This window comes from Bos javanicus, chromosome 15 (genome assembly GCF_032452875.1).
Source record: "Bos javanicus breed banteng chromosome 15, ARS-OSU_banteng_1.0, whole genome shotgun sequence".
In the NCBI taxonomy this organism is placed as follows: domain Eukaryota; kingdom Metazoa; phylum Chordata; class Mammalia; order Artiodactyla; family Bovidae; genus Bos; species Bos javanicus.
Genome location: NC_083882.1, coordinates 20,110,430 through 20,135,403, shown reverse-complemented (window position 1 = coordinate 20,135,403; position 24,974 = coordinate 20,110,430). Strand labels below are relative to the sequence as shown.

The following is a 24,974-nucleotide window of genomic DNA, read 5'->3' as shown; positions in this document are numbered from 1 at the left end:
TTATTTGATGAGTTTTAAAAACAAGCCTTTATTAATTTACATGTAACTTAACACAGGGCTTCCCAGGTAGATCAGTGGTAAAGAATAAACATAGGAAGGATCAAGGAAAATGTGATTCACAACGAGGATAGAAGAAGTTAATAGATGTATACTCAGAAGTGACAGGGATGATGAAATTAGCAGGGAAGAACACCAAAACATCTATTACAAACATTTCAATATGCTTAAGAGTGAAAAGAAAACATAAACATATGAGGAGAGAAATGGACGATTTGAGAAAGAACCCAATGGAATATCTAGAGATGAAAAATAAACTATCTAAAATAAAAATTCCATTGAATAAAATTAGCACCATATAAGACACTGCAGAAGGAACTATTAGTGAACTTGATAATGTAGCGAAAATCTATCCAAAATGAAAGAAAGAGAAAAGACTGGTGCGGATGGGGAGGAGAGTGGGGGTGTTTTTCTCTCAGAACAAATTTATAATTATATTCCGTAAGTTCACATATGTTCCATTATAATGGAACATTTCATAATGTTCCATGTAACATTTCATATAACATTTCATAATGTTCCATTACATTAAATTCCATGGCAACCGTAAAAGGTGGTGGACTTTCTTTAAATTTGGCATTTGTAAACATATTAAAATAATGTTCAGTTCAGTCGCTCAGTTGTGACTGACTCTGTGACTCCATGGACTGCAGCACACCAGGTTTTCCTGTCTATCACCAACTCCCAGAGCTTCCTCAAACTCATGTCCATCAAGTCAGTGATGCCATCCAACCATCTCATCCTTTGTCATCCCCTTCTCCTCCCACCTTCAATCTTTCCCAGCATCAGGGTCTTTTCCAATAAGTCAGTTCTTCACATCAGGTGACCAAAAGTATTCGAGTTTCAGTTTCAGCATCAGTCCTTCCAATGAATATTCAGGACTGATATCCTTTAGGATGGACTGGTTGGATCTCCTTGCAGTCCAAGGACTCTCAAGAGTCTTCTCCAACACCACAGTTCAAAAGCAAAAAATAATGCTATCATTTATTATTTGTTTTTGATGTATGTAATCTTTTAGGATTGCAAAATTATATTAATTTCTTCATGTCTATAGTCACTTCCTTTTTAACTTTTAAGCTGTATGTAAAAGGGTATGTTATTTGACACATATGTTTCTGATAGATGATATTCATTGTGAATTTTCAGATCTTAACAAAAATGACTCTGTTATATTTAATGTTTTTTTCCCCTTTATTTCTACTTTGATGTTTACACTGCAACTTGTGCTTTTTTGTTCTTTGTTTTTTTCAACTTTTCTGAATCATTTTGAGTATAACTCAATGATAATGTATAATTAGATTTTGTGTTTTGACCTGATTAAGACTCTTTCCTTTTAACAGATGAGATTATTTATTTTACATTTATTTTTATAACATATGGTTATTACTTTTCCTATTTCATTTCATGTTTTCTGCCTTTTCTTGGTTTAATTTATATTCTATCTTGATATAGCATATGTAGTTTTTCTGTTTTCATTTTTTAAATACAAGTAAGTATATGATTGGAGAAGGCAATGGCAACCCATGTTGTGAATTAAAGTCAACATTTAATTTCACTGGATTTCCTTGGTGGCTCAGATGGTTAAGAATCTGCCTGCAATGCAGAAGACCTGATTTATTTTAAATATTTAAAGGCAAACTTTCTCAAGTTATTAATATGAAATAAGCATATAGTGACTGTCATCTTTAAGATGAAGAATTTATCAGTGGTGACATTTCTTTCCATTTCCCAGGTTTTTATTGGTATGCTGCTTGTATATTTTGGAGCTTAATCCTTTGTCAGTTGTTTCATTTGCAATTATTTTCCTTTGCTGTGAAAAAAACATTTAAGTTTAATTAAGTTCCATTTGTTTATTTTTGTTTTTATTTCCATTATTCTAGGAGGTGGGTCAAAGAGGATCTTGCTATGGCCACCTTTTTTGGCAAAAGGGGCAAGAATATACAATGGAGAAAAGACAGCCTCTTTAGTAAGTGATGCTGGGAAAACTGGACAGCTACAAGTAAAAGAATGAAACTAGAACACTTTCTAACACCACACACAAAAATCAACTCAAAATGGATTAACGATTTAAATGGAAGGCCAGAAGCTATAAAGCTCTTAGAGGAAAATATAGGGAGTGTACACTCTAACATACATCACAGCAAGGTCCTCTTTGACCCATCTCCTAAAGGAATGTTACTTCTTTATTTGCATCTCTTTTTGACCACTAGTACACAATCTTGTCTTTTCTGAGTAGAGTATATTGGTTGTACACTTCCTGAAGATCTGCAAATTTGATTTTCCTGTTATCCCTATATGAAAAGGACATTTTACTGAGTTATAGGACTCAGTATTGTGTTCTATTTCATATTATCATTATTTGACTCAATGTTATAGCTATTTCCCTAAAAAAGTAATGATTCTTCTTCTTTTGGCCTTTAATGTTACAAAGAAGCTATCTGACTCCAGTCTGTTTTTTAAAAGAATTTTTCCTGTTCTTTTATGGACAACCTGGAATGCTGGATTTGTTGGATAATGTTTTCAGTTCAATCAGTCTGAATAGGGTAGCGAGGGAATGGGAGTCACATGTGGATCAGAAATGAGGGAAATCTATACATTTGTCTCCGAAGTTATGCTTCCACTTTTTTGCTGAAATTGTTGTACCAGAGGCCAGATTTTTACATTTGGTATTTTGTTCATCCTTCTAACTCCAAGGATACAGGGTGGGTACAACTTTCTCTGGGATCTTCCTAAGGGATTTTGCCCTCCGAATTGAGAGAGTGACTTGTCATCATGCAGGACTGTCCCTCTACAATGTTCCCAATTACTTCTAATTTGGTAATGTGTTTTGACGTATCAGGAGGAAATGGCTAGGGAGATAAAATTTTGGATGAGAGAAAGCTTGGAGCCAGTACCATGGGCCACTGGTTCAACAGATGACGGAGTGAGGGCCAGCACAAACGTGCCTCCACGAGGAGTGGTCTCCATCTCTCTCATGGTCTTTCCTACCCTGTCAGAGCGGGATCAAGGGTCCTGCCTCCTTCCCCATTTCGGAAAGTACTTCTTCAGGTCAAAACACATCTGCTGTGAAGCATCTGGGTGGCGGCAAGCTGAGTTGCTGCAGATTTTCTTCTGTCTTCAGGGCTTGCCTTCCCTGCCTGCCCCAGCCTCTGAATCTGTGGTCCATCCGTTGTCACTCTCTCCTCTTGCCTTCATCACTCATTATTAGAGATTGCTGGTGAAACTTGTCAAGATTTGCTTTACTCTCTTCCTGTAACCCTGCATTTACAGGTGGGAAAGCTGAATTGATTTTTAGTGACATCTTCTGATCCTGTTTATCCCTTACTTTATAGGTCAGATAATCTTCCTTGTTTGTTGACAACATACCTTACTTTCAGTACTGAGGAATTGTTTCCTATAACTTTTATGATTTTGTCTGTGTCTGAGAAGAGATTTGAAGCTAGTTGTTCCACTGTTACCTTACCTAGGATTTAAAAGATTAAGAAGAATTTTTGCATAAATTGTGGTTTATCTCCTTAAGAATCAGAAAGATTTCTTTGCAAATTCTTCTCAGCATGTAGCTTAGCTCATTCATTTTTTTCTTTTTTCTGGATAGCCAACCTATAAAGAGATAGCTAGATCTCTTCATTTTTTAAAAAGATTAAAAAATTTTTTTTTAAATTTTGTATTGAAGTATAATCAATTAGCAATGTTGTAATAGCTTCAGGTGGACAGCAAAGGAACTCAGCCATACATATACATGTATCCATTCTCCCCCAAACTCCTCTCCCATCCAGGCTGCCACATGACATTTAGCAGAATTCCATGTGCTATACAGTAGGTCCTTGTTGGTTATCCATTTTAAATATAGCAAAGTTTCATTCATTTTCAATAGATTTATATTAGCTTTCTTTATACTTGCCCCCCCCACCCCCCACAATTTGGAAGTACTTTATTTTTAACAGTAACTATTTTATTGGTAAGTATATGATTTCAGTGGCAACAATACATTCACTTGAACAGGAGACAATAGGCAAGTCAAAGAATAAATGCTTGCTAATCATTGTAAAATCTGTGGCCTTTAAGACATTCACGTAGAAATCCAAATCACTCAGAGGTCAAATCTTAAACAAGACACATTCTCATATTAGTTTGCATAAAATAGGTCCAACAGTACCTGCAGTCTGTAGAATTCTGTAGATTTTCACCTTCTGACCAAATATGATTTATTGGCACATAACTATAGCTTTAAAAAATTATTTATTTATTTATATGGCTGTGCTGGGTCTTGGTTGCTGGATTCTTCAATGCTGTGAGTGAGATTTCTCTAGTTGCAGTGAGTGAGGACTATTCTCTGGTTGTGGTGTGCAGGCTTTGCATTGCAGTGGCTTCTTGTCACACATCACAGACTCTAGATAGCAGGCTCAGTAGCTGTGGCACACGAGCTCAGTTGCCCTACGGCAGGTGGGATCTTAGTTCCCTGATCAGGGATCAAACCCGTGTCCCCTGCATTGAAAGGTGGATTCTTAACCACTGGACTACCAGGGAAGCCCCAGCTATAGCTTTGAAAGAAACCTGATGGATTATTGCTGAGGATTTTGTCTCCTTCCAAAGCAGTGAGATCAGATCAGATCAGATCAGTCGCTCAGTCATGTCCGACTCTTTGTGACCCCATGAATCGAAGCATGCCAGGCCTCCCTGTCCATCACCAACTCCCGGAGTTCACCCAGACTCACGTCCATCGAGTCAGTGATGCCATCCAGCCATCTCATCCTCTGTCGTCCCCTTCTCCTCCTGCCCCCAATCCCTCCCAGCATCGGAGTCTTTTCCAATGAGTCAACTCTTCCCATAAGGTGGCCAAAGCTGAGGACTTTCAGCTTTAGTATCATTCCTTCCAAAGAACACCCAGGACTGATCTCCTTCAGAATGGACTGGTTGGATCTCCTTGCAGTCCAAGGGACTCTCAAGAGTCTTCTCCAACACCACAGTTCAAAAGCATCAATTCTTTGGTGCTCAGCCTTCTTCACAGTCCAACTCTCACATCCATACATGACCACAGGAAAAACCATATCCTTGACTAGACAAACCTTTGTTGGCAAAGTGATGTCTCTGCTTTTCAATATGCTATCTAGATTGGTCATAACTTTCCTTCCAAGGGGTAAGCGTCTTTTAATTTCATGGCTGCAGTCACCATCTGTAGTGATTTTGGAGCCCAGAAAAATAAAGTCTGACACTGTTTCCACTGTTTCCCCATCTATTTCCCATGAAGTGATGGGACCGGATGCCATGATCTTCATTTTCTGAATGTTGAGCTTTAAGCCAACTTTTTCACTCTCCACTTTCACTTTCATCAAGAGGCTTTTGAGTTCCTCTTCACTTTCTGCCAAAAGGGTGGTGTCATCTGCATATCTGAGGTTATTGATATTTCTCCCGGCAATCTTGATTCCAGCTTGTGTTTCTTCCAGTCCAGTGTTTCTCATGATGTACTCTGCATAGAAGTTAAATAAACAGGGTGACAATATACAGCCTTGATGAACTCCTTTTCCTATTTGGAACCAGTCTGTTGTTCCATGTCCAGTTCTAACTGTTGCTTCCTGACCTGCATATAGGTTTCTCAAGAGGCACGTCAGATGGCCTGGTATTCCCATCTCTTTCCGAATTTTCCACAGTTTATTGTGATCCACACAGTCAAAGGCTTTGGCATAGTCAATGAAGCAGAAATGTCTTTCTGGAACTCTCTTGCTTTTTCCATGATCCAGCGGATATTGGCAATTTGATCTCTGGTTCCTCTGCCTTTTCTAAAACCAGCTTGAACATCAGGAATTTCATGGTTCACATATTGCTGAAGCCTGGCTTGGAGAATTTTGAGCATTACTTTACTAGCATGTGAGATGAGTGCAATTGTGCGGTACTTTGAGCATTCTTTGGCATTGCCTTTCTTTGGGATTGGAAGGAAAACTGACCTTTTCCAGTCCTGTGGCCACTGCTGAGTTTTCCAAATTTGCTGGCATATTGAGTGCAGCACTTTCACAGCATCATCTTTCAGGATTTGGAATAGCTCAACTGGAATTCCATCACCTCCACTAGCTTTGTTCGTAGTGATGCTTCCTAAAGCCCACTTGACTTCACATTCCAGGATGTCTGGCTCTAGGTCAGTGATCACACCATCGTGTTTATCTGGGTTATGAAGATCTTTTTTGTACAGTTCTTCTGTGTATTCTTACCATCTCTTCTTAATATCTTCTGCTTCTGTTAGGTCCATACCATTTCTGTCCTTTATCGACCTCATCTTTGCATGAAATGTTCCTTTGGTATCTCTGATTTTCTTGAAGAGATCCCTAGTCTTTCCCATTCTGTTGTTTTCCTCTATTTCTTTGCATTGATCGCTGAAGAAGGCTTTCTTATCTCTTCTTGCTATACTTTGGAACTCTGAATTCAGATGTTTATATCTTTCCTTTTCTCCTTTGCTTTTCGCTTCTCTTCTCTTCTTCCAAAGCAGTCACTCTTTTACAAATATTTGATTTTGGATCATTTGAGCTTTTTGCAATCACAATGTCACCTTTTTGGATGTCATAAAAATGTTAAGAGTCTCTGCAAATTTGCAAATATTTTAATATTTGAATTTTGAATTGTAGAATCCACTGATGGTCTAGAACTCATGACAATACCATCAACGTGTTCAACAACACAATAAGCTACACAGTCATACTGAACAGTATAGCCAACAACTTGAAAGGTTTTTTCCAGCAGGTCGTGAAGCAGAGTTCTAGGTAGACTCTGCCATCACTGGCTGTAAGTCTGTTCTAAAGTACAATCAATTTTTAGAGTAGTTGCAGGGTTTCTAAAAGAAACATCTAAAACATGTCTCAAAACATACATGGATGATACTTGGTTTCAAAGAAGCCCAGGTGGTCCTTTCTCATGAGCCCCATCCTCCATGATGTTCTAACCATGACGGCCCTGAAGAGGTGAGGTACATGTCTAGAGGAAAGGAGGATTGCAATGAGTAGGCTTGCTGGCAGTCATGCTTCCCTTGGGCTGCCTAGGGTGGCTGATGGACGGCAGAGCCATCAATAACGTGCTTGATCTCACTCCTTTCCACACTCTCAGGGTTCCAGGCTGCATGACCTACTGACAGACACAATTTGCTCTGTTGATTATCTCTGGCAAAATTTTATTTATCTGTGCCCTTGAGAATGCCATTGGGTATGTTTCCCTATCTATCAGGTAATGAATATCCAAAAAGGGAAACAAATCTTAAATATAATTGGGAAGATAAATCTACTGCAAATAATGTGTGTGTGCTTACTCACTCAGTTGCGTCTGACTCTTTGCAACCCCCTGGACTGTAGCCCACCAGGCTCCTCTGTCCATGGGGATTCTCCAGCCAAGAATACTGGAGTGGGTTGCCAATCCTTTCTGCAGGGGATCTTCCCGACCCAGGAATTGAACTGGGGTCTCCTGAATTGCAGTCAGATTCTTTACCAACTGAGCTACCAGGGAAGCCCTCAAAACAGAACAAATATAGAAAATTTTTGGATTATCTTTGCTGCTGTACATGACTAGCATAGATGATGAGTTGGGTCTAACAATGTTGATTTACTTGTGCATTATTCTATAATTCTACCTCCATTTCTTAAGTACATTCCTTACTGAAATGGTTTCATGTCCTGGCAGTCACATTTCATTGCTTTCAACACAGCACCTTGGCTGTCTTTATGAATGTTATTTTTTAACTATTCCTACCAAATGAGATTTAGATTTTGAATGCTATTATATTTACATTATTTTAACATTTTCTTTTCTGTAAAATGTATGCATTCTAGCTTATTATGTAAGGAATTAAGAATGGGGTCCTAGCTTAGAACATTTCTATTTCTTTCTGACATTTAGTAAGCTGTTACAGAACACTGATGAGGATGACTTACTGTCTTCAAGTTACATCAGCTATTTAGTGAATTGAATGAGAATACATTAAGCTTATTTTTAGAATGTTCCTTCTTATAAATGTATCATGTACGTCATAGAGACAGCAGCCCCGCTAATGTGGGAAGTCAGATATCACTCCCTTTATGGGGTCAGGTTTAATTGAAACTTAAGAAAGGGAAGTAGGGGACCAGTAAAGAAAACTCCAAGTGATTCAAGTAGCGGTATTTATAAACCTCTGAGTCAGTAATGATTCAGCACTGAAGCCCCGTGCTAAGGACACTGCTTGGCTAAAGAGACAGTGGGGTAAAATCAAAGCTAGGATTACGTGTGGTTCTTATTTGTGGATCTGTGGCATCACAAGTGGGCAAGAGCATTTGGCATGAGATCCTGTTCACTCCAGGTTCATCTTGTCATTCTGCACAAACTTGAGAAGTAAATTTAAACACTTCCTCCCAACTGCTTTAAAAAAAAAAATAGGACAAACAGAAAAAATAATATCTTTTTGAAGTTTATTTGAAAGTAAAATTTGAAGTCTAATTAGATTAAAAAATACTACCAGCATTTCTTAGATACTTTATACCAGATACATTACAACTGTGTTGTTTGTCTTACGATACCCATTTTACAAATGATGAAGCCCTGGCTTAGAGATATTAAAAACTTGCTGAAAGTCACAATGTAGCTCATAAAAAATTTTTAGTCAAGATTCAAACTCAGATACTGCCCTCAGACAGACCAAATTTCCCAACAGCAGGCTGTCTCCAGTGGAGGAAAGAAGTGAAGTACCATGTCAAATGAGCTGAACTTCTAAACTCAACCTGGGTTAAAAGTAAACTTCCTAAAATTTGAACCACTGAATGAGGGAAAGAACCTCAGAAATCATTTTGAAATTTAGGAAAATAAGAGCATGGTGTAAATGAAGACAATACCTCTCTATCATTGGTTTGATATTGTTAAAATTTTAATCTTCAATTTTAACTTTTTTCTTTTAAATTTTAAGGTAGATTCAGGGCAACTTTGCCATATTTGTGATGATTACTATGGATGTATCTGGGCCAAAGAATTGGTGCTTTTAAACTATGGTGTTGAAGATTCTTGAGAGTCCCTTGGACAGCAAGATCAAACCAGTTAGTCCTAAAGGAAATCAACCTTAAACATTCATTGGAAGGACTGATGCTGAAGCCGAAGCTCCAATACTTTGGCCAACTGATGTGAAGAGATGACTCATTGGAAAAAACCCTGATACTGGGAAAGATTGAGGTCAGGAGGAGAAGGGGATGACAGAAGATGAGGTGGTTGGATGGCATTGCCGACTCGATGGACATGATCTTGGGCAAACTCTGGGAGATGGTGAGGGATAGGGAGGCCTGGTGTGTTGTAGTCCATGGGGTCATGAAGAGTTGGACATGACTTGACGACTGAACAGTGACAACGCCAGTATCTGAGAATTTTTCTTTTAGAGTGACACTGGATTGTGATGTTTCCCCAGTAGCATATGTGGGAGACCAAGCTTGTGACATCAATTGACAGTGTGGGAACAGATCCACCAGGCTTAGCAATGCTTGGCAATGCAGTGTGTTCTTCTAGTCTTCCAGGACAGGACTCTGTACCATGTAGTCCCCATCCCTCCAGGGGAAATCTGGTTCCTTGAATGACTGGACCATTCCATTGCTGGTCAAGATGTGTTTGCAGATTGAGAGGTAGTGGTAGAAATGTATCTGTGCAGCATGGATAGTCCTTAGAAATACAGAGAAGGGGGGACCTCCCTGGTAGTCCAGTGATTAAGGCTCTAATCTTCCACTGCAGGGAGCATGGGTTTGATCCCTGGTTGGGGAACTAAGATCCTGCATGTGGCACATGATGGCCACACACATTGAAAATGTGTAGGGAGGAAGCCACGGAAAACAGGGGTCCCCACATATTTGAATTCACAGAGTTATACATCTTACATCTATCATAAATTATTTGAGGGGGCATTCATAGGGTTGGCAACATTTATTTTTCAAGTAAGATTATTAATGATAAACTCTGCCATCTGCTATCATTTCATAAGTTAAAGTCTAAACTATAAAGAGGAAGGACATATTAAATAGTATCAGAATAAAGAGCAATTGTCTAAATAGAATTGATTTAGCTTTACCAAAGCTCACTATCTAGAAACTAAGTCACGGGTCAGCACTGTCTATGGACCATTGTCAGACAACCCCTGAACATGGAGCATTTGGAAGCCACACGTGAGTCCTACAGCTCTGGCACATTCACCAGATCTCAGAAGAGTATTGGGGAAAAAAGAGCCCTAATTAAGAAGACGCTTGTTCCTTGGAAGAAAAGCTCTGATAAACCTAGACATTATATTAAAAAGCAGAAACATCACGTTGTTGATAAATCTCTTTATAGTCAAAGCTCCAGTAATCATGTATGGATGTGAGAGTTGGACCATAAAGAAGGCTGAGCACCAAAGAATTGATGCTTTCAAACTGTGGTGCTGGAGAAGACTCTTGAGAGTCCCTTGGACAACAAGGAGATCAAACCAGCCAATCCTAAAGAAACTCAATTCTGAATATTCATTAGAAGGACTGAGGCTGAAGTTGAAGCTGCAATACTTTGGCCACCTCATGGGAAGAGCCGACTCATTGGAAAAGATCCTGATGCTGGGAAAGATTGAAGGCAGGAGGAGAAGAAAGCGGCAGAGGATGAGATGATTAGATAGCATCACCGACTCAATGGACATGAATTGGAGCAAACTCCAGGAGAAAGTGGAGCCTGGTGTGCTGCAGTCCATGGGGTCACAAAAAATAGTCGGACATGACTTAGTGACTGAAAACGACCAAATAAAGAAATCCAGGACAGGGCCTTGTACATCTGTGTACTCAAAACATGTTTGTTGTGGAAACTGAAGAGGGATGAATGCTTTCTAAGTGCCAGGAGTTAATCTAGGGAGTGGCTGGCAGAGGACAGACAGAACTCCCCATCTCCCTTCAAGACGCTCCCACCGGGGTCAAGCGTTAGTAGTGGGGCTGCAGTGTGAGACTCAGAGGGTCCTGGCGGAGGCCTGGGGTGGAAGGAGGGCCTGAGTTCGTGCTGCACCAGCAGGGCCAGAGCATTTCCTTGGAGGGGCCCCAGGGACTCTGTTCTGCTCTCTCTCTGGTGGGCCCTGTGATGGTCCTGGCTGGGTTCCCTTTGGCCCAAGGGAGTCAGCACAGTGTGGTAAAGGGACCACCAGCTTTCAAAACAAGTAGACTGGTTGGAATCTTTATAAGTAAATTTAATATCTCCAGCCCTTCTTCTATGATTAACTGAACGTCAGGGTCTCAAACTATAAAGTCACCTGCACTAAACACAGCAATATGAATATAAAAGTGATATAATAAATGTAATCATTAAAACAACCCACTATAGAGTTAAGGTTTATGTATAATTTCTTAAGAAGATGATCTTAAGAAGATGTTTCTTAAGAAGAAACATCCTAATGATGTTTGTTTCACATATCTAGCTTTTTAGATATTTGGTACACAGAGATTCGTGACTGTTCTATCCTTTTCGTAAATGGAGTCTACGTTTGGTAAACTTCCTCTTGTCCTGATTAATGCTTTTAGTTAATTCATTAATTTTTGGCTGCGCTGGGTCTTTGTTGCTGCTCATGGGCTTTTCTGTAGTTGCAGTGAGAGGGGGTTACTCTTCCGTTGCAGCACAGGATCTAGAACGCCGGCTTCAGTACTTGCAGTTCTAGGGCTTAGCTGCTGTGTGGCGTGTAGAATTTTCCCGGATGGACCAGGGAATCAAACCCATGTCCCCTGCATTAACAGGTGTCTTCTTAACCACTAGACCACCAGGGAAGTCTCTGATTAATGCTTTTAATCTTAACTGCTGCTTTGCTAGTTATAATTGTATGCTGCTTTTTCTGCTTAACTTTTCTTAAAAAAAAAAAAAAGTATTTTCCTGATATCTGTTTGCCTATTTATTTATTTCCTACATTAAAACAAATATGCCTGTGGCGGATTCATTTCAATATATAGCAGAACCAATACAATATTGTAAAGTTTAAAAATAAAATAAAAAAAAAAAGAAAGAAAATGAGAAGTGAAGTGAAGACGCTCAGTCGTGCCCGACTCTTTGCGACCCCATGGACTGTAGCCCACCAGGCTTCTCCATCTGTAGGATTGTCCAGGCAAGAATACTGGAGTGGGTTGCCATTTCCTTCTCCAGAGGATCTTCCCGACCCAGGGATCGAACCCGGGTCTCCCGCATTGTAGGCAGATGCTTTACCGTCTGAGAGACATCCACTTAAAAAAAAAAAAAAATTCAATCTGACAATCTTTGTCTTTGAAAGATGCATCCAATCTATTTACATTTAATTGAAAACAGATATCTTTGATTTTCTTTCTTTCATTTTACCTCATGCATATTATTTATATTATGCTGTCCCCCCCGCCCTTAATTTTGGTGGGTTGATCCAAGTACAATTAGTTGTCTACATTTTCCTTACTGAATTTAGAGTTTCTATCACATTTCCCCACTCTTCTAGGCATTACTCTCCCATTTCGTTTACTTCTATTGAACCACTTCTTTCTCTGCTGTCAATATGAAAATAAGATACCGACCATATCTCTCCATAGACATGGTCATTTCCTTGCTGTCCTCTTTCACCTTTGTAAAACTTTTACTTCCCTACTCAGTTGAAACCTTAAGAAAACTTCCACTTCCCTTCTCTACTTGTTCCTTCCTCCCTTTCCGAGGACTTGAGATCATTTAGTATTCTTAGACATTTTTAGGTTTTCCCCTGTAGGATGTTCTCTTTATATGATCATTGTTTGGCACTAATGTTACAGATTCCCTGGCATTCTATCATTTTCAATTTATATTTAAGTATATGTATGTCTGCTTCCCTAGTGGCTCAGCTGGTAAAGAATCCACCTGTGATGCAGGAGACCCCAGTTCAATTCCTGGGTTGGGAAGATCCCTTGGAGGAGGGATAGGCTACCCACTCCAGTATTCTTGGGATTCCCTGGTGGCTCAGCTGGTAAAGAATCCACATGCAATGGGGGAGACCTGGGTTAGATCCCTGGGTTGGGAAGATTCCCTGGAGGAGGGAATGGCTAGCCTCTCCAGTATTCTGGCTTGGAGAATCCCCATGGACTATACAGTCTATGGGGTCACAAAGAGTCAGATATGACTGAGAGACTTTCACTTCACTATATGTATATCTAAGTGGAAAATTTAAAAGCTGAGACATTACTTTGCCAACAAAGGTCCATCTAGTCAAGGCTATGGTTTTTCCAGTGGTCATGTATGGATGTGAGATTTGGACTGTGAAGAAAGCTGAGCGCCGAAGAATTGATGCTTTTGAACTGTGGTGTTGGAGAAGACTCTTGAGAGTCCCTTGGACTGCAAGGAGATCCAACTAGTCCATTCTGAAGGTGATAAGCCCTGGGATTTCTTTGGAGGAAATGATGCTAAGCTGAAACTCCAGTACTTTGGCCACCTCATGCAAAGAGCTGACTCATTGGAAAAGACTCTGATGCTGGGAGGGATTGGAGGCAGGAGGAGAAGGGGACGACAGAGGATGAGATGGCTGGATAGCATCACTGACTCGATGGACATGAGTCTGAGTGAACTCCAGGAGTTGGTGATGGACAGGGAGGCCTGGCGTGCTGTGATTCATGGGGTCGCAAAGAGTCGGACATGACTGAGCGACTGAACTGAACTGAACTGAAGTGGAAAATTGTATACAAATGCACCTGCAGAGAGACAGAGATGCATTCTCATGCTATTTCCTCCCCTTCTTGTGCCCTACAGGGAACTCTGTTGTGATCGTCCCGTTGCCTTAGGGTCCTTCCTAAAGCATTGCTGTAGTGGAAGATGTACATGATGTCACATATTTGCCCACACCCTCTCTCACCCTGGCAGGGGGCTGTCTCAATGGGGAGTAGGTTTTGGGGTTGGCGTCCTCTTCCCTCAGTGCTCTATGGGGGTAATTCTGTTTTCTTCTGTCCAGTGCCTCAGTCCTATTCGTGTTGGCCCTTTCCTTTGTATGTGATGCAGTTTTTATGTGTGACAGCCTATACATTTTCTTTATGCTTGAATTTAGGAATTCTGCCTGGATATGCCCAGCTGGGTTTAAAAAAATTTTTTTTCCTCATTAATTATGTCTGGAACTCAATGAGCACTTTAAATTTGTAGACTTGAGCCTTTCCTCAAACAAGGGGAAATTTCTTCTATTATTTCCCTAATTAATGCACTCCTACATCTGTTCCCTTTCCCTCCCTTGGAACTTTCATTATTCACATGTTGAGTCTCTGCATCTGTCCTGCAAGCCCTTTTTAAAAATTTCTCTTATGGTTTCCATTTCTTTGTGTTTTTACTTTCTGTGTTGAGAAATGTATTGCTTAATCATATAGGCCTGAATTCAGTCCCCAGCAGAAAATAATAGCTCCTTTAGTTCCTCTGTAGGATTTGTAAAGTTATAAAAAAAACAAAAACAAACAAACAAAAAAACACAACTCTTTGAATTCCAGAGTCTCTTTTTTTTTCTCTTCATATATTAGAACCGAATTTTTGAGTACCATTGTTATTGTTCTGTTTTAAATCTCAGAAATTAAAGCATCCTTATTCTCTAGCAGTTCTGGTTTATGAGGGGCTGCCAGTTTTAGGCATTCTGCTGTTTCTCTCTGGTTGCTGGGTCCTGTAGGTGCTACTGTTATTTTCTTTCTCCTATGAGTGGCTCCATTCACCCCTGAGATATTAGCAATAAGTTGAGGAGGCTCTTGAAAGATGGTAAAGCCAGGTGAAGGCAGTAATCTGTGTTATATGGACCTGGCGATGGACCTCCTGGAAAGCAGTCAGTCAGTCCTTGCTCACGGAGGTTCTCCTGGACTGCTCTGCTCCAGGCCGTGACTCAGGCATTCAGGTACCTTCTATTTAATAGGCCTTTAATCATTTGGTACTTTTCCATGATCTTCTGCAGGATCTAGTAATTATAGTAAATTGCATACATTTTAGAAAGCCTACTAAAACAGAGCAGGATAAGGAGTATGTGTGAATATATTAGAAATACGTATGGGGGCATAAGTGCACTTAAATAGAGATGATCAGAGTGGACTTTGTTAGGAAGGTAACATTTGTGAAGAACATCAAAGAGTGTTTATGCAGGAGAATAAGTGAAGCAAGAGCATCCTAGGGGAACAGCCAGTGCAAAGGCACTAAAGTGAGAACAAGTCTGGAGCACTTAGGGAGCAGCTGGTATGGATGGAGTGTAGTGGTAGTGGGATGAATACAGAGGAGCCTATGAAGAGATCAGGTTAGAGAGATAATGGAGGGCCTGAGGTTACTACAATAATCCAATAAGAGTTGGTGATGGCTGGCTCTGTGGTGGTAGCACCGGGGTTGTGGAGGGGAGTGTAATATAAAGCACTCAGATTTTAGATATGATTTGGAGGTAAAGCCAAAAGGATTTCTGGATTGATTTGAGAGATAAAGAAAGGGATTAAGGATGTTATTTAAATAACATTTATATAGCACTTACTATGCCTAGGCATTTGACAAATACTAACTCGTTTAATTCTCTTACCATCCTTAAGGGCTGTAATTATCTCATTTATAAGATTAGTAAGCTGAAGCACAGAGACCTTAACTCAAGTAATTTGCCCAAGGCCACACAGATAGTGTCATACTAGGATTTGAACAAGCAAGCTCCAGAGTCTATGATCTTAACCATCATTACTTGGCCCTTCTTGTGGGAATCGTGACAATTCCTGAGAATGTCAATTCCAAGTAAACCTTGAGGTACTAGGGAAATCATGACAGTGTGAATCTCTTCATCTGCTGGGTCCATGAAAGATTTAGGCCAAAATTACATTTATCACCTGACTTCCAGGGGTCCCCACAGTGTGGGGTGTGGTAGGCCACAGTGGCATTTTGGGTTCTTAGGAATGGGTCTCACCTTAGAGCCAGTCTTCAGTAACCCCAGAAAAGTTTGGGTATTTCCATTTCCATAGTGCACAGTCACCCTGATAAGTAAGTTACCACCTTCCCTTTGGGGAAAACTAGAAGGAAGATTTGTGGTACTTGGGGCACTCAGTCCTTTCTTAAAGGGATCTATGACATTTCACTAAGACCTCTCAGGAAAAGAAAGAAAAACTCTTACTTTACAGAAATTAGATGTAAAATCTGAGATTTGGGGGCTTGAGCAAGTCCCAAATGGATGGATGTTTCTGACTGACATGGGAAACATTATGGGTGATCCAAATCTGATAGTGCCAAAGAGATCATGAGTTCTGTTTGGGGAATATTAATTCTGAGATGCTTTTTAGACAGTCAAATAGAGTAGATGGTTTAATGGATGAGAGAAGATTTCAGAGGAGAGATCCAGCATGGAAGTACCACTCTGGTAGTCATTAATATAGAGAGGGTATATAACACCATGAGGTCTCAAGAGAGAGTGTGGAGAAATAAGAGGTCCGAGAACCAAGCATTGGGCTTGGAGAAGAGGATAAAGCAGCAAGAGAGGTGACCAGTGCATAGCCATGAATTCTAAGTGAAGAAAATATTTCCAAGAAATTGAATGTTATCAGCTCTGTGAAATGTTGCTGATATGCCAAGTGGGATGAGGACTGAGCACTGACCATTGGACTCAGCAAAATGGAGATCATTGATGAGCCTGGAAAGCAGTTTGGGGAGTGGTGGTGGCAAAAGCCTAATTAGAGTATAGCAACAAAATTAAACAAAGAAATAGTGAATAGTCAAGTATCTCAAGAAGTCTTGCTGAAAAGGAGAACAGAGAAATGAGCAGTAGCTGAAGGGGGAAGTACAGTCCAGAGAGGGCATTTTTATAAGACGATAAGGATAAAACTGTATATGTGTTGGAAATGACCCAACCAATAGACAAGGAAAAATTGATGATACAGGACAGAGGAGGGAACATTCCAGAGTGATGTGTCTGAATAGGCCAAAGGCAGTTTAATTACAAATGTCAATTAAAGCATAAGCTCATAGCCACAGAGATTCACTCTAATTCCCCACTCTTTTGCTTCTGTTTTCCCCCTGCTAGATCTTCATTGCCACATCTTAGTAAAAGTCATGTGTCCTTGTGAACCACTGTGCAGAGGAACCTCCACTCTTAGTCTTAAGTTTACATCAATGCAGACACATTTATACTTGAAACTTCACAGTATGCAGTCTGAGAATGCCACTTACCATGACTCTAGGCATGAGGAAGTGGGTAGGAGGGGACAGCACTGGATTTTAAGACCTAGAGAATATTTGGTTCCATTTCTTACAGCACATTGCTCATGTCCTCTACCTTCATACACATTTATCTTGTCCCTGAAAATGCACCAATGTTTCACTGGGAGGGACTACAGTTTCTATCTTCCATTTAAAGCATCACTATGGAGCCTTTGGCCAGCTGTCCCTTGATCTTCACTGTAGGCATCTGCCTTTTAGTACCCTTGATGCTTATTCATTTTCTGTTTTTTTTTTTTTTCTGTCAGATTATCTATTTATCTACTTTAAATACTACATTGTTAGCAATTGTTTAATCCTCTAGTTATTCCATTTAGAAATCAAGACCCTGCCAGCTTAGCTTTTAGCTTAAGAAAATTAAAAAATGGAAATCTTTAAACACAAGTAATTACAAAACCTAATTCTGTTTTTCTTTTTTTTTTCCAAAGCAAACATTTCTTTTTCAGTATTTTCTGTAATATCATGAAAAAGTAGATTCCTGGTGGACATAAAGTTGAAATATTCCAACTGTGGCATGATAGTGCAATTGTCTGAGGCTTTATGAAAAAGAAAGAATATTGACTCTGAAAAATTATTTCCCACTGGCTCTTCTCTGCTGTTATTCTGATTATTCAATCTCCTTGTGGGTCTAATTCTTAATTTAGCAGCTTCTAAATTCAAAGCGCAGTATATTTTGTGCATAAGGCTGAAGCCACTGAGGGATGTAGCACTAACCAAGGATCAATGGAGGGAAATTAGGATGCTGTCATACAGGTCCCCTGTGCTTGCTGTCTGCTTGCCCTGGGCAGAGAGGCTGAGAGTATTATTAATAGTTAGCATAAGAAGCTATTGTTGGAACCAGAATTTTGGTTTAATCAGATGTTTTCATAGGTAGGTTTATTTATTTTTAGTTTTTGGTAGGTAGTTTTCATTTCACCAATTTCTTGTATGATTAGATAAAATTCTTAACTTCCTGGATCTCAACAATTTCTTTTGTAAAATGTGGGTAAAACTGATCTTGATGGACTAGTGTGAAGATTTAGTGAGATATTATATAAACATGGCAGAGATAAAATAGCTGCTGTCACCACCACCGCCACCACCACCATCATTGGCATCCTCATCTTTCAACCATCAGCTCATGGATGCTGTCCTCTGTGAAGGCCTCCTTGACTCTAGGCAGCATTAGATACTCCCTTTCATGTATCCTTTAGGCATTTTATACACCCAGCACTCATTGCATTATATTGTCTTTGTTCCTTTTCATGTCAGTTCTCTATGGGGCTGAGCCACTTACAGATGGTAACTTGGTCTTATTAATCACTAGTTCTCTAGTATCTAGCATCTAACATGCCAAAGAATGTTCAAACTACCACACAATCGCATTCATCTCACACGCTAGCAAAGCAATGCTCAAAATTCTTCAAGCCAGGCTTCAACAGTATGTGAACCAAGAACTTCCAGATTTCAAGCTGGATTGAGAAAAGGCAGAGGAGCCAAAGATCAAATTGCCAACATCTGTTGGATCACAGAAAAAGCAAGAGAATTCCAGAAAAACATCTACTTCTGCTTCATTGACTATACTAAAACCTTTGACTATGTGGATCACAACAAACTCTGGAAAATTCTTAGAGATGGGAATACCAGACCACCTGACCTGCCTCCTGAGAAACCCATATGCAGATTAAGAAGCAACAGTTAGAACTGGACATGGAACAACAGACTGGTTCTAAATTGGGGAAAGAGTATGTCAAGACTGTATATTGTCACTCTGCTCATTTAACTTATATGCAATGTATACCATGTGACATGCAGGGCTGGATTAAGCACAAGCTGGAATCAGGATTACTGGGAGAAATATCAGTAACCTCAGATATACAGATAACACCACCTTTATGGCAGAAAGTGAAGAGGAACTGAAGAGCCTCTAGATGAAGGTGAAAGAGGAGAGTTAAAAAACTGGCTTCAAACTCAACATTCAAAAAATGAAGATCACGGCACCCGGTCCCATAACATCATGGCAAACATATGGGGAAACAGTGGAAACAGTGACAGACTTTATTTTCTTGGGCTCCAAAATCACTGCAGATGGTGACTGCAGCCATGGAATTAAAAGATGTTTGCTCCTTGGAAGAAAAGCTATGACCAACCTAGAAAACATATTAAAAATCAGAGACATTACTTTGCCAACAAAGATCTGTATAGTCAAAGCTATGGTTCTTCCTGTAGTCATGTATGGTTGTGAGAGCTGGACCATAAAGAAGGCTGAGCACCAAAGAATTGATATTTTTGAACTGTGATGCTGGAGAAGACATTTGAGAGTCCCTTGGACAGCAAGGAGATCAAACCAGTTGATCCTAAAGGAAATCAGCAATGAATATTCATTGGAAGGACTGATGCTGAAGCTGAAGCTCCAATACTTTGGCCACCTGATGTGAAGAGTCGACTCATTGGAAAAGACCCTGATGCTAGGAAATATTGAAAGCAGGAGGAGAAGGGGATGACAGAGGATGAGATGGTTGGATGGCATCACCAACTCAATGGGTATGAGTTTGAGTAAGCTCTGGGAAATGGTGATGGACAGGGTGTGTGGTGTGTTGCAGTCCATGGGGTCACAAAGAGTCAGACACGGCTGACCGACTGAACAACACTGGACTTGTCACCTAAGATTGGCTCATTAAGTGTATACTGAATGGCTTCAGAAAATAAAAAACTTTTACTTGGGCATAAAGTTGGCATTCACCATATATCTGAAAAAGTAAGATGAAAATGATAGACCCAAATCTGGGAGACTGAATATAAGTGTAACAATTATAAATATGGAGATTTAATAGGATTATATCATTTTGTAAACTCTACATGCAATTATAGTAAATTGGGACTGATTTAAACATCAGCATACAAGGTAAATTTATGCTCATTTATAGCACTTGAAATATTAATTTGTTATTTTATGTAATTTCAAAAATAGTAGTTTTTTTTTTTTTTTTTTAGATGGCTTTTGGATCAAGAATGCAAACCCTAATCATAGTATTATCTGTCTGAGAGACTGCAACTGATTTAAACTTTCTTGCTTCATCACAAGGGTTTTTTTTTTGTTTTGTTTTTGTTGTTGTTTTTTATAAAAAGGAGTCTGCCTGACTTTCATTATGTTTAGAGTCATCATTCAGGGGTTTCCATCTCTGCAAAATCTGAGGCAAGTATGTAAAGCACTATTTTGAATCTGTTTCCTTATAGCACTCTCTGGTCACTCTCAACAAATTTTCATCTCCTTCTCATCTCATTGAAGGCTGAAAGCTCTTACCAGGAGCTGGGGGTGGGAGGATCATTCAGCTGATATTTCAGTAATTTCTGTTGTTTTGGAAGAATTAACTGGAAATATCTAAATGGTTAGAAGGTTTGACACATATTCCTTGCTTGATGCCTGGGCTCAAATTTGCTTGGATAGCATTTTAAAAGGAATCAGAGATAGTCTTGAGCTTTGGATACCCAAGTACAGTGTGACTTGGGAGGCCATCACTAGTAGAAAGAACATGGGCTTTGGCGTCAAAGAGGTCTGCCAACATAAACTCAGTTCTGCTACTGTTAGTATTCATTGTCTAAGCTTTTATTTCCTGATCTTGTATCTAGGGGTGTGTGTGTGTGTGTGCACTCAGTTGCGTCTCTTTGTGACCCCATGGACTCTAGTCCACCAGGCTTCCCTGTCCATGGAATTTTCCAGGCAAGAATACTGGAGTTGGTTGCCATTTTCCTCTCCAGGGCTCTTCCTGAATGAAGGATGGAACCCACCTCTCACGCATGTTCTGCATTAGTAGGTGGATTCTTTACCAGCTGAGCCACCAGGGAAGTCCCTGTATCTAGGTAGTATAATATCTATGTGTGAGGACTTCTGGTGATAAATAAGTATGACAATATCCATAAAGTGTCTAGCATAGTTTCTGGCCCATTTATTGTTTAATTTCAGTATAAAAGGAAGAGGCTGGGGGGAAATTAAAGAAAGACAAAAAGGGAGCCTACAGATTGAAAGAGATTTAGAGTACATGTCAACTAATTGTAATATACGGAGTTTATTGGGGTCCCCATTTGAACTACTAGAAAATACATTGGAAAGTTTAAATGCTGAGTGGACATTCACTGATATTAAGGAGTTATTGATTTTTTAAGATGTGATAATGGTATATCCATGTTTCATAAAAATAAGTTACTAGCTTTTAGAGATACACATTGAAATATTTATGAATAAAACAAAAATTGTTTATAAACATTTCCATGATAAAGAGCTGTACCTATACACTGCTTTTTTTTTTTTTTTAAATTCAAGCCTGTATATATAGATGCAAATAAAATTTTACAAGCAAATAAAATATTCCTACACATATGCACTGGGGTAAATTAAATGCCAGGCAAAGTTCAGACACATTTGCTCTGTTTCTACTCTCACTGGCACTAATAGTTAACTGGGAAGAAGTAACATTGTGTTGTGATGTTTTGCTGTACGTATTTTTGGTGCTTTTTGTATATTATGAGTGCTTCTTTTCTGACATTATGAAATAAATGCATGCAATTTTAGATATTATAATTCATATTTGAAATAAAAATTACCACTCAGTTCATTTCAGTTCAGTCACTCAGTCACATCCGACTCTTTGCGACCCCATGGACTGCAGCACGTCAGGCTTCCCTGTCCATCACCAACTCCCGGAGTTCACTCAAACTCATACCCATTAAGTTGGTGATGCCATCCAACCATCTCATTCTCTGTCATCCCCTTCTTCTCCTACCTTCAATCTTTCCCAACATCAGGGTCTTTTCTAATGAGATGGTTCTTCAAAACAGGTGGCCAAAGTATTGGAGCTTGAGCATCAGTCCTTCCAATGAACATTCAGGACTGATCTCCTTTAGAATGGACTGGTTGGATCTCCCTGGAGTCCAAGGGACTCTCAAAAGTCTTCTCCAATACCACAGTTCAAAAGCATCAATTCTTCGGCGCTCAGCTTTCTTCACAGTCCAACTCTCACATCCATACATGACCACTGGAAAAACCATAGCCTTGACTAGATGGACCTTTGTTGACAAAGTAATGTCTCTGCTTTTTAACATGCTGTCTAGGTTGGTCATAGCTTTTCTTCCAAGGAGCAAGTGTCTTTTAATTTCATGGCCGCAGTCACCATCTGCAGTGATTTTGGAGCCCAGAAAAATAAAGTCAGCCACTGTTTCCACTGTTTCCCTATCTATTTGCCATGAAGTGATGGGACTGGATGCCATGATCTTAGTTTTCTGAATGTTGAGCTTTAAGCCAATTTTTTTACTCTCCTCTTTCACTTTCATCAAGAGGCTCTCCTTCTTCACTTTCTGCCAAAAGGGTGGTGTCATCTGCATATCTGAGGTTATTGATACTTCTCCTGGCAATCTAGCTTCCAGCTTGTGCCTCATCCAGCCCAGCGTTTCTCATGATGTACTCTGCATATAAGTTAAATAAGCAGGGTGACATTATACAGCCTTGACTGACTCCTTTCCCTATTTGCAACCAGTCTGTTTTTCCATGTCCAGTTCTAACTCTTGCTTCCTGATCTGCATACAGATTTCTCAAGAGGCAGGTCAGGTGGTCTGGTACTCCCATCTCTTTCAGAATTCTCCACAGTGGTAATTTTCCAGAAAATTTACCACTATTCCTCTCTTAATCCTCTAGATTTAATTTTAGACCATCCTGAGATTGCAAGGTGAGCTGTCAACAAATAAATACACCTTCAAAACTACTTGTCTGCGAAAGTCATGATCTTATTTCTTCTGTGTGATCAGAACAAAAGAAATAATGTGAATACTAAGTTTGATGTAAATCAAAACTCAAATACAGGAGTTTGTGTTCATCTGTGTATTATTCTCACAGACTGACTATAACAATGAGTTATACTCTTCAGGGAAAAACTGTCTAGCAGGAGAGGAACAGGCAAAAACAAGGTTTGACTCCTCTGTGACATGATCTTACTAAGCTACTTCCCAAACGTCAAAGATAACTGATGTTGGAGTCACTCCTGCCTGCCCTCCTGTTAGCACTGACGACCACACATAATATTTTAGAGAAGTCATGTCAATGTACGCTTTTCTCTTTGTTTCTGTGCTGATGTCAACTAACTCCTCATCAACATCAGTTTCATCTCTTTTTCTCCAGCTTCAGAGGAAGATGGTCTCTTTTTGAAAAAAAAATTTTTTTTTACGTTGTGGTAAAATACATATAATGTAAAACTTCCATCTTGACTAGTTTTGAATGTACAGCTCTATAGTGTTAAGTATATTCACAGAAGTCTTTCTTCATCTTGTAAAACTGAAATTTTATACTCATTAAACAACTCCTCATTTCCCAAGGGAATAGTTCAAACTTACTTTCCTGGCTTTCTTACCTCTTCCGCACCCATTACCACCAAGATCCTTTTTGTTTACTTCTCTGAGGTCTGCTAAGGGACTTCCTTTTGGTAGCATTTCACACTCCACGCCTGCCATAATAATAATGTTCTCCTGGCTCCACTCCTGCCCTACTGAACGTTCCTTCTTTAAACCACTGCTAAGTGTTGCTAAATGTTTCATTGCTAAACACTCTCTAAATGTTATTTGTTGCATTCTTTCTGCCCTTGGCTTTCTACACCCATTTCGGATAATCTCACTCACCCGCTGCAATGACTTCAATTTTGAAGTTTCCCACATCTGTACAAACCTCCATCCCTGGCCTCTTGCCTGAGCTTTAGGCTTAGCAAGACTCATTTTATTGTTACTCTGCATCAGGATCTCTTATAGCACTAAATTTTCAGAGCTGAAAAAGACAGGGACAAGTTGCTGCTGCTGCTGCAAAAGAAGCTTCACTTATTATAATGATATCTTACTTAAAAAAAATTATATTGTAAAACCATTCATTCTTTTCTTGGCTTCTGTGAAGCCACAATATCTTTTTCAAACTATAGTTGCATCTCCTTCTCAACACCTAGAGCTGGTTCTTGGGTAACATCCTCTCCTCCAGTTACACCATCTCCTTGTTTTCCCAGCCAGTTCCAGAGCTTTAGAAACACTGCATGGGGGTGACTTTAAATCTTTATCTACAGCTCTGACCTCTCCTTGGAACTTCAGCCATGTACATACATTTGCCAAACTGTCATCTCCACTTGGATGTAATGGTTCTTTCACATTTAACATGGTCCCATAGAAATTCCCAGTTTTCTCTCTCTGACCTGCTCCTTTCTCAATAAACATTTCCAACATCCATCCACTGCACATGCTGAATGTTCATCAGTGTTCTTTGATAACACTTTTCCTCCCGTCCCCCAGTTTAGTTCACCCATCAAGACCTTTTTTGGAAACTTACATTTGGTGGCTCAGATGGTAAAGTGTCTGCTTGCAATGTGGGAGACCTGGGTTCAATCCCTGGGTCAGGAAGATCCTCTGGAGAAGGAAATGGCAGCCCACGCCAGTACTCTTGCCTGGAAAATCCCATGGATGGTGGAGCCTGGTAGGCTACAGTCCAGGGGCTCACAAAGAGTCTGACATGACTGAGCAACTTCACGTTCACTTTTAAAAGACCTTTTTAACTCTACAAGCATGTCCCAGTTCCCTCTGCTTCTCTCCATCTCTACTGCCATCAACCTAGTCCACCCTGATCCCTCCCATGGGGATGACTACTATAGCTTTCCAATTTCCTTCTACTTCTGCTCTGGTCTACTTTCCACAAAGCAGCCTGTGACCACATAAAAATACATGCTAGACCATGTCACTTGTTTGCCTAAAAGCATGCAGTGACTCAGTTG

General features: G+C 39.8%; 1 pseudogene; it reads right to left on the bottom strand.

Moving 5' to 3' along the window:
• Positions 1–4,092: 4,092 nt before the first annotated feature.
• On the bottom strand, positions 4,093–23,883 carry LOC133261605 (mitochondrial inner membrane protease subunit 1-like; annotated as a pseudogene).
• Between the last annotated feature and the right edge of the window lie 1,091 nt (positions 23,884–24,974).